This window comes from Teleopsis dalmanni, chromosome 2, assembly GCF_002237135.1.
Source record: "Teleopsis dalmanni isolate 2A chromosome 2, ASM223713v2, whole genome shotgun sequence".
Lineage (NCBI taxonomy): Eukaryota > Metazoa > Arthropoda > Insecta > Diptera > Diopsidae > Teleopsis > Teleopsis dalmanni.
The window spans coordinates 207,759,695-207,768,651 of NC_051847.1; positions in this window are offsets into that span (position 1 = coordinate 207,759,695).

An 8,957-nucleotide genomic window follows, 5' to 3' on the forward strand; every position below is an offset into this window, starting at 1 on the left:
GTATTTATCTATCAACCTAATACCTTTTTTAGGGTATGTACATGCTACCAATTTTCGCTTGTGAAAGACACCTAATTAATATTTTGATTGAATATTTTGAAAATATTTTAATTTTTCAATATTAACATTTCCTATACATAACCTCTTGTTATTATTTTAAAATCTTCATCTTCAGTATTGAACATTTTCCGAATTATTTTTTTAAGTTCAAAATTCAACAAATTTTAAAATTTTCCAAAAATGTTTAGTGGTTGAAAAAACTTCCAGAAAACCCCACATAATAGTGAGAATTCCCCAATATCTTTTCTTTGCCTAACTCCCTTTCTGGCGGAGCTTCTTGCTTCCGTTTCTAAGTAACTTTTGCTTATTGCATTTCGGTTTTTGGTGCCGGGATAGTACGGGATAGTAAAAAATCAAATTTGTTATAAATTTAGTAATTTTTCATTATTTCCATTTTCATATTTTAACATTTTCGCTGCTGTTTGTGTTTGTGTTTGTTATCTGTGCGCTTCCGGGTGAAAGCATTTCTTAACATTCAACACAAGTTACACAGCACAAAAACGAAGAAATAAATTAAAAAGGAAATGTTAAGCAAAAGTACAAAGTAAACCGAGAAAGTTAAAAACGCGCTCCATGGCAATGCCGTACTCATCAATGGATAAAGTGACCGAATTGCTGCTTCCTCGTTGGCTGGTTACTAACTGGGTGCTACGTAAAGGAACGCGGTCCAAATAAATGCAACTAACATAATCAGTATCAAATCAAACAACAACAAAAAATAACAACAAAATGGGCAAGAAAACTCCAAAAGATATATGAGCCAAGTCAACTGGTTCTTCTGGTTGTTGCACTGGCCAAATGCAATTGGCACCAAAACATATTCCTTTACTTATTGTCGCATTTTTGTACTATATATTCATTCCTTTGATATGGTAACACAGATTTTATTAAGTAAAGTTACACTTAGAAAAATATTTAAACTGCATTTTTGAAGAAAATAATGGAAATAATTTTATTTACTTCTTTGAGGGTTATATATGTAGAAAGTGGAAAGTAGAGAGCAGCGGTAAATACTCTTACCACTAATATTTTGTTTTAGAGGAGTACGGCACGCCCCTTCCACCGGTCTGGTTTTGGAAAATTGCGCTACTCGCACATACAAACGCAATGTGCCCTTTGAAGAATAATTGAAATTGTTTGCACAATTTTACACTCCAAAGACTAATGGAGTAGTTCCACTCCAAGAAGAAAACTGAAGAACTCAAAAGTAGAAATTGTAGAGGAAAAACATCTGCATTAGCGTAAAATAAGAAAATATTTAAAAAAAAAAAACAACTTCAGCACCAGCACATTTTCGCAAATATATTTTCATTTTCTTTTTTGAAATTTTCTTTTTTTTTGAAATTTTTTCTTGTCTTTATATTTTCCAATTGAATTATGTCAAGTTTTCCGTTTCAGTAACAATCTGTTTTCAAGCTAAATTAAATGAACATAATTGGGTTAAGTTCATGAAGAAATGAAAAAAGGACCAAGAAGAAAACTTAATCGTTGCTTTTAATATATAGGAAAACTTATCCTTTTTTTGTTAGCACGAGTAATTAAACTGTCGATGGATAAGAAATTTGCATTTTGCGGTGGTCTAAGGAGATACGCTTTGTCCGTTTGAAGATATGCAAAAAGTTTCCACCACAACTTAAACATTAAGGAAGAGAAAAATAAAAGAGTTCTTTTACATTTTCACTATTAGTTATTTAAAGGACTATTTAATATGTGTTTCAGATCCTCTGAGAAATATTTTCAGAATGAGTTTAGGGAATAGTCTGAAGTACATAACGACATAAATTAAATTTTTTGACGAAGTATTGTCAAAAAATCGTTTCAGTGTACAAGCAGCCAAAAACGAAGAATTATCTTCCTATCATTTTAGATTCCTTTGTTTGAGTATATCTTTTGAGAAGATGCACTCAATATTCCTTATTAGCAGTTTAGCATAAAATACATAACGCACCACATCATGATAATTAAAGAAGAAGATTAACATGACCATAATTTTTGAATGACTTTGATGTGATCTTAACAATCTTGACTCAACTTTTTCACGTTTGTCGATTTTCTCCAAATTAAGTACATAAATTCAAATCTCATCTCCAGTTAAGTATTTTATTTTATTCTGATAAGCAAAAATCATTGTGTGACACTATTTTTCTGAAAAAGTGAATATGTTTGGTACCCAACCAGATTTCACTCCTGCAGATACAAAACCTCTTTTAAAATGTTTTGGACTAAGCCAAATTTTTGAGCACCAAATTTTTGATTTTCTAGGCGTGTTATGCAGTATTAAGGTTGCTCAATCTTCTTCCTCTGCAATTTTCTACCTCTGTCATCAATATTTAGAAGATGCACAATCCACACACCTTTAGTACGGTCTCAATTATAATATCTGATGTCGTAAGATTTAATAGCAATTTAATACTTGGATCTCAGATGCTAGTATCTGTTTTACTAAAACCTGTGCAATAGTTCGGTTAGAAGATTTTCAAATCTACAATAGCCTAAAGGGAAAATGATAATTTTTATTTGCTCTTTGACAGAGTGTAACAACAAACTACGGTATATAACTATAAAGTTAAGAGACACTTGATTTCAATATAAAATTCAAATAAAAACTGTTAAATAAAATAACGCATAAATGTATATGCTAGTATATATATATAAATTCGTCACCAAAACACCAAAAATGACGTCAGCTTAGAGATTCAACGAAGAATCACTCTTGCCAACAGATGTTACTTCGGGCTTAAGTAGGCAATCGAGAAATAAAGCCCTCTCTCGAAAAACAAAAATCACGCTCTACAAATCTCTTATTATGCCTGTCCTGCTGTATGGTGCAAAAGCCTGGACAATTAGAGAGAAAAATTCTTCGGAAGATCTATGGTCCCTTACGCGTTGGCGACGAGTATCAAATTATATGAAACTATGAGCTGTATGAGGTATACCGCGACATTGACATAGTTATGCTCATAAAAATTCAGCGACTTCGCTGGCTTGGTCATGTTGTGCGAATGGAAGAAAGTGCTCCGGCTAGAAAGGTGTTTGAATCGGAACCCACAAAGGAAAAACACGGTAGAGGATATCCGCATCTTTGGATATCCTTCGTCTTCGCTTTATTAATACTTCTATAGAGACTTCCTATCTTATATTTTATATGGTTTCTTCAAGCACTTTTTATTTAGGGTTATTCCTGGCATTAACTTTAAACTTTTTAAACACATCCACTGATACGAGCCTTGAATGCAAATTGTCAATACATTAAAAAAATTGTTTTACAATTATTTTATCTTAAGCGAAAGACCTTTGAATTTCGTAGTTAAACTTAAATCATCTTCTGCTACAATTCTCCCCAGCTACTCTGAACGAAATCATAACTAATTCAATCCAACCTTAGTAAACGGACGGGACTTAACATCATTATTACTGACAGCAGCAGCAGCAACACTCTTCCTATGATGTGGTTCCCATATTGCAACGTTTCGTATTGTCCTTTCGTCGTTCCGCTCATTTTGACGTGGTACCATTTCGCTGGAAGAGATTTTTTCATTTTAGATTAAATTTTTTTTTGATTTTGTATTTCAGTACTACGCGGTCGTACTCGTATAATATTTTTATGCAAATGCAGAATTCAATTGTTTAAACATTTAGCTGGATGCATAATTTATTAGAGTGACACACCTGCTGCACGGTGTAAGGAGATCAACAGCAGCAACAGTCAACGCGCGTGGCACTAACGACATTTGGTGCCCGAGTACGCGCGAGTTTGGCGTGCCGGATTGCATATGTTGTCAACATTAAAATATTTCAAAAATTGATATTTGGCGAAACAATGTGTCACCGACGAAAGAGCACTTCTACTATACGAACCTGGAACCACTGCACAGGCCATGGAAGCCGGATTGGTTGCTAGTGTGGCGTAATCAGAAATTATAACGAACACATTGTCCTCCACCGACACGCTGGCAGCGTAATGTCAACTTTTAGTTGCTGTGCCATAATTGTTGGCTTTGTTGTTGTCAAATCATAAAACCATTTAGGAGTTGCCACAAAAACAGAAGAAAAAAACTCCACTTCATACACTTAAGTGCTTTTTATAAGTGGTTTGTGTGGCATTATACGTACTCGACGTATTGTTGCAGTATTTGCTGAGGTTAATAAGGGATGAGCCGTACTGATGACTGTGGTGGTGGCACGGACATGTCCGTGTTCATGTCGATTTGTGATCCAATTTAAGGCAGCTTCATTACTTCTTCGTCACGCAGCATACTTAAGCCATTTTTACTCGTTGATGCATTTTATCATAAATTCAATTAGCAGCGTCTCACAGTGACACGTTAGTGTATCCTGCAGTTTAGTGTAGTTTGCTCTCCGAATAGTTGTTTTTCTTTTTTCACTTACTTGCAATAATAATATATGTACGAGTATATCCTTTGTTATAATAAGAAATCGTTCGTTGTATATGCAATTGACAATAAGTAAGATAGATGGTATTCACGTACAAATAACGCGTTCTCGTAGAATTCTTACTATGATGTACTGGAAGTAAATGACCGCAACCAAGAGTAAAGTAGAATTTATGGTACTCACATGCTTGTCAAGGATACTAAAATGGGGTTGATTAAAGTATGGAAGAATTATGAAAAATAGTTCAATTATTCATTTATTCCATTTGAAATGTATTTATATGAATTTGAGTTTGAGTTTGTTGAAGTTAATGTACTCATCAGATTAAACTCAACTTTAAGATATGCCAATATATAGTATTTGCTGTTTGCCATTAATTAATTATTAATTAATTATTCATACCATATATTTGTCTTATGAGGAATACACAAATTAAACAGTGAGAATGGTGGGACTCTGCAGAAACCCCTTAGCTATCAAAGAGTAAAAGTGCCCAGATGCACTTAATCGGAACAGGCACAACATCTTCATCATATTATTAGTACTTCTATAGAGAGGTCTTTTCTTATATTTAACTTTAATTTAATCTCAAACCCATGTCTACCAAATCGGAAAGCACTGATTTGATGTTGCTACTTCAATCATGCGGTATAAAAATTCATTATTATAATTAGTGACTTTGATAAGTAAATAACTAAGTTACATTGTATCGAAGCCATTAAAATTATGGATAAAGACAGTAAACCCGTAAAATAGCAAATCAACTCTGTGGATTAAGAATTCCAATCTTATGTTAAACAGAAAAAGACAGGAATTTGAGAAGTCTATATATAATACAATTTATATTAATCAGTTTTGACACACAATCTAATCTAAGAAGTAATTCTATATACGATAGTGGTTTGATAAGTCAGTGACTTTTTGTATTTCCCGTGCAGTTACTCCAAATGCAACAGTGCTGCCGTCAGCTGTAATCTACTAATGGGAAACTTTTTAATTTTGAGCAAGCTACGTCGTTCAGTTGGTGTTTGATAGCCGTTCAAAGCAAACAACCTTGTGAATTTTTACGAAAATGGAAAAAAGTGAATTTCGCCATTTCTTTAGGTTTGAAAACAGAAAATAGTCGCAGGGGGCTAAATCTGCAGAATATGCTGGATGGGGTAGTAGTTCTTATCCCAATTCGTGGATTTTGACCACAATGCTTAATCAGCACATGAAATTCAGTGGTCTCAAAGCACGAGTAAATTCAAGAACAAACCATATAATTTCTATTTCTCGACTACCGGCTCTTTTTTTTTCTAGTTGCAGAAAGTGTATGTAAGCACTCCTTCAATAATTTGCAAAGAACCCTATACCCCTAAAGCTATTTTATTCAAATAAAAAAACCATTCGTAAAATAAATTTAAATACAAATCAGCAAACTATAACGCTTCCAAGGCATTGCAGTACCAGAATTAAGGTAGAACTTTTATGCTTGAAACGGACCCTATTTAAAACAAAGACAATTTGCCTTTTTAAGAAAACCAAAATATCTACCGCTGAAGATTTTGTAATATTAAACGGGAATGAAAGCCTCAGATGTTGCTAAGATCACAAATAGTTTGACTAGACCCCTCATCTACTTCCAACTACAATCTACATTATGTATGCTAAAACAGACCTATTTTCTTTTAATGATAATAAAGGTTATGACAAAAACTATGTTGATATAAATATGGGTGTAGTTTTACTTTTTGTGCAGACAGCAATCGTATGAACTGCAGCTTTAAAATCGACTTGACTTTATATATCCAACGCAAACCTTTTTTTGGTTGTGGCACCGACAGTGTACTTGGGTTTACTTTTGATTCTAAAAGCGCTGCACCATTTTTCAAGCCATATGATCAGGAATGAGAACTTCGAATTTTTTGTCGAAGCGAAATTCCATGTTCATGCGACCTATCCTGTGGCAGAACTTTATATCTAAAATTAGTATATAAAGATAATGTTGATTGTAAAGAGATTTCTTAGTAAAGAAATTTGCAGAATGATAAGTTCACTCTAATGCTTGGGTAGTACCTATCGTGACCATTACATGTAAATCCTTATAGCTTAATGAAGTAGTTTTAAAAAATAAAGAAATAATGAATTTAAGAATAATAGAATAAGAATTAAGGATTTGTAATGAATTAATTTGTACATGAAGCCAACAAACTTCATCTTTGACATGGCATTTCACAGTCTTTGCCATATCTAGGCATAACATTTCTATATGTTTGTATTTATGTTTAAATATTGCATTAACTATTTAAGAAATTATACCGAAGCGGTCTCAGTTCTTATTAAATTGTTTTTATGCGTGAGACCACATCCACACATTTTGCAAACTCAAATTTATTAAAATTGAAGGTAACGTCGTCTATTTATTAATGCGTATGTCAGTTGTACATCATTTTTCTAAAGCTTACTTGAAGACCTTAAATGCAAATATGTAGAAGGACATTCGTGCAAGGAGAAAAAAATTTATTCGCACTGTAATGCATACTGGGAAGTGACAACGCAAATGCGAGAGTTTGATAAGACCAAGACCGACAGCAAACCTGGCTAATAGTACGAGGTATGAGTGATTGGAAGGTTGCAATCGAGGTATGTACATTATCTATAGTTGGATTGCGTTTGTGTTGAGTACATTTAACAGCATAAGCACAAAGGACATCAGGGCGTTTAATTCGATATGAAAGCGCGACCCCATGCAAATTTGATTTCCTTCGTTTTTCTTTCTCCATTTCGCAATATTTTGCTTTCAGCGCGCAACTAAATTTGACGGATGAGTTTCAGGATACCATGCAAAACTGCTGCTTGCCATGGTTTGTGCGCTTGTTGATGATACGAAGGATAAGAAGCTGATGACAGCAATGTTGTAAGAATAGTCATTGACGTTGTCATCATGTGAGATATGGGTAATGTAAGGTTGACGGGCATATAGTACAGATTATTGCGGTGTGGTGGTATGAGGGTTCGCTGTTAAAGTGTGTTTGTTGTATATTCCTTCATCTTTTTATTATTTTTTCTTTTTTTTTCTGTAAATTTAATGCGCGCAATATGCTGTCGTAGCATGACTTATGCTAAATTAGCGATGCAAATATGTTACCGCAAAGTCTTTATCCTGCGTTTACATTAAACGCACAGCAGTGACATCAACATCAACAGTGGCATCAGCATCGGCATTGGCATCGGCAACATAAGCATCAGCATCACCAGCAAGTAAATGTTTTAAAGATGAAAAACATTTAAAATACATAACAACAAAAGCAACAGCAACAATAATAACAACAACAGAATGAAAATGATAAAATTGAAAATAAAGTTTAAAAGGAGAGGATTTAAAGATAGCAGGTTCATAATAAGTCATTTAAATTTATCATATCGTAGCAAGTTAAATCAACCAAAAAGATGAACTATTAAGAAGATATATCCCGAAAGCATATATTTTGAGGTATTGCCTGACTATACCGACTTGAAGAAAAAAATACTACTTAGATCGGTAAGCCAAGACATAAATTATATGTGTTGAATCTTCTATTATATGTCGATTTTCCAATCTCAGATAGATATGGAACTCGAACCCCTTATTTATAAAATTATATTGTCAGTAGTACAATATATATATATTTATAATGGTAACATTATAGAAGTATAATTACATTGTATCAATACTTTTGTACTATCCGATTTCAAATTTGTGTAGTACATCCCTAACATTGTTCAAACAATGTTCTGACAACCTTTTAGAAGCAAGGTTCTGACTACGAGCAGGCTCAAATAGGTTTTAAACAGAAGTTACTTAATATCAAAAACGTTACTCAGTATAGCCTCAGCGTGTACGATATGATAAACAAGTTTAAATATACATTGTAATGTCTCCTTACCAGGGACATCAAATGAAATTTTATAGTATTTTTCGATCACGATATAAAACGCTAACCAGTAACGTGGCATAATTTAATATTATGTCCTAGATACAAATTTAAACGGATTTAAGCACCTCATTTAACATGGACCATGAAAGATATTGCCCTCAAACACAGTACAAAAGTTCGTACTATATCCTGATCAAGTCCATATTCGATCCAAATACGATCCTGTTACTCGGATGGTATTGCTAATCTTCTTATACATCATATATACAAGATGTTCTGAACTCAGGTAAACTACGTATTTCAATTCTCTCTCTGACACAAACCACATTCAGCATCATTATCTTGGCCTTATAATTGTGCCAAAGGGAGTTATATATCACAAAATATTTTCTAGGCATTACTTTTATTTACTAAATGTTTGCACTATATATCATATTGTCATGTAAGATATCTATTTTTTAACCCCTTACTTCTTAATTACCGTTAATTAAGTCACTGATCTGTACTCGTATGAAAGTCGTATTACAAAAAAATTTAGATGTGTAGCTAGTACCTAAAATATTTGATTTGTAACGGATATAGAAAGTATATTCTGGTTCTAAT